This window comes from Staurois parvus, unplaced genomic scaffold (genome assembly GCF_062004578.1).
Source record: "Staurois parvus isolate SC_StPar_1 unplaced genomic scaffold, SC_StPar_1.0 ptg000018l, whole genome shotgun sequence".
In the NCBI taxonomy this organism is placed as follows: domain Eukaryota; kingdom Metazoa; phylum Chordata; class Amphibia; order Anura; family Ranidae; genus Staurois; species Staurois parvus.
In genome coordinates, this window is record NW_028317814.1 from 15461832 (window position 1) to 15464209 (window position 2378).

At 49.2% G+C, this 2378-nt stretch overlaps 1 pseudogene; it reads left to right on the forward strand.

Moving 5' to 3' along the window:
- The first annotated feature begins 1857 nt into the window (after positions 1–1857).
- Positions 1858–2175, forward strand: LOC149473125 (small ribosomal subunit protein mS34 pseudogene; annotated as a pseudogene).
- Positions 2176–2378: the final 203 nt, after the last annotated feature.

A 2378-nucleotide genomic window follows, 5' to 3' on the forward strand; every position in this document is an offset into this window, starting at 1 on the left:
ACTGGTGGGTGGCACTGGTGGGCAGCACTGGTGGGTGGGCACAGGTGGGTGGCACTGGTGGGCACAGGTGGGTGGGCACAGGTGGGTGGCACTGTTGGGCACATGTAGGTGGCACTTCTGGGCACAGGTAGGTGGCACTGCAGAGTGGCACAGGTGGATGCACTGCTGGGCACAGGTGGGTGATCTGCTGGGCACAGGTGGGCGGAGCTAGTGGGCGCACTGCTGGGCACAGGTGGGCGGAACTTGCGGGTGGCACTGCTGGGCACCGATCATCAGGGCACTGATCATCAGTGCCCTGATGATCGGTGCCGATCCCCGCTCTGACAACTGCAGGTTCTCGGCAGTACTTTCCTCACGATCTGACAGCGTGAGGAAAGTGCAGCCGAGAACCGGCACTTGCATTTCCCTCTGATCAGCGTGTCATTGGACACCGCTGATCAGGTGGTAAAAGGCGCTGTGATTGGCCTTTTACCACATCACGTGATCAGCTGTGTCTGTAGGACACAGCGATCACGGAGATCGCCGGGTGCGCGCCCCCTGGGGCGCGCAGGAGAGCGCGTTCTGGGGGGACGTCATATGACGTCCACTCAGAACTGGCCGGCCGCAGTGAAGCCGTCATTCGGCTATCTGCGGTCGGCAGGTAGTTAAGAAAGAGAGTGAAGTACACTATATGGTTAACGATTTGCGGACATTTATTGACCATCAAACCCATATGAGTTTGTTGGACATCTCAGGTTAATTAAGGGTATTCGTATTGAACAATTGCCACCAGATTGTAATTGTCTGAATGTCTTTAGGAACAATCGAGTATTGTCCATGATACTTTTTTTATTTGCACTAAAGCCTGGTACACACTGAATGAGAAAAAAAACGGACAGCTCAGGAGGAGCCACTGTACTAATTATTATTGTTATATAGGATTTTTATAGCGCCAATGGTTTGCTCAGCGCTTTACATTATAGTGGGAGACAATACAGTAACAATACAGTTCAATACAAGAGGGAATTGAGGGCCCTGATCCTTGGAGCTTACAATCTAGGAGGGAGGGGTGAGTGGTACAATAGGTAAAACTGTGGGGGATGGAGTGGTTGGAAGCATAGAGGATTCCAGTATTAGCAGAGGGCGGGATAGGCTTCCCTGAAGAGAGAGATTTTAATGATCGCCTAAAGGTAAGTAGAGTAGGTGATAGTCTGATAGATTTGGGTAGGGAGTTGCAGAGAATGGGTGATGCCTTGGAGAAGTCTTGGAGATGAGCATGGGAGGAGGAGATAAGGGAGCTAGAGAGTAGGAGGTCTTGCGAGGAGCAAAGAGTACGGTTTGGGTGATAGAGATAAGATCAGATATGTAAATTGGGGCAGTGTTGTGGATGGCTTTGTATGTCATAGTATACTAATGATCCGATATTGGTACAGCGAGCTCCCCTGCTGTGCTATTGGGTTCTGACAGGGATGCCCCCCATCCCGGACAGAACACTTCGGTCAACACTGTCAGCCATTGGCTGAGAGCACTGATCAGGAGCTGATCAGCAGACCTTCTTCAATCATGCCTCTTTGACAGAAGCCGACCGAACGTCTGGCTTCTGACAGACCGGCTACCACATCGGGCCAAATATCCAATAAAAATTGGAAGATGCCAAAATACCGCTCGACATTTGGCCCGTGTGTAGTAGGCTTGACATCCAAATCTAAATGTCTTTGTATGCTAGAGAATTGTAGAATGAACAGTACCCTTCACTAAAACACATTCACTCAATTATTTGGAGTGGGGTCCTTGTAGCTTTGGCCATATAGCGTATTTCTCATCCAGGATCATAAGCAGAGCCTATCTTAGGTAGAGTGACTTGATGATCTTATATTGATGGTCATCTTCTTCATTCACCCAGGTAAAACCGTGCCTGAAGAGCAGGAGATCAGCAAAGTCATGTACCATGACTGGCGTCTTATACCACGGCATGAAGAAGAGAACTTCAAGCAATTTATCCCTCTGCCGGAGCCAGAACCTGTCCGCTATGTGCCATACCCACCACTACTGAGGGCTATTGCTCTGGCTCAGTTGCAGAAAGAAGGAAAGCCTTTAACAGAGCCCATGCTGGACATTGGGAGATTACGGGAATCTGATCATGAGCTCCAAAAGGAGCTTAAAGTGAGGAGAGCCAAAACAGGGACACCAGTGTGATAAGGCCATGGACTTCTGCTACTTCCTAGAAACATGGATTCATGTACAGTTTATTGTCAGCAGCGTGACCTTCAAACCAAAATGGCAACAAAGTGCCATGGTAATTGGGGTTGTGGGCTCTGCTCTTTGTTGAGGGTTGTTTTCAGTTATAGACCATACTGAGTAAAGACTACACAACACCTTCCGTAATTGAAAATTGTCAT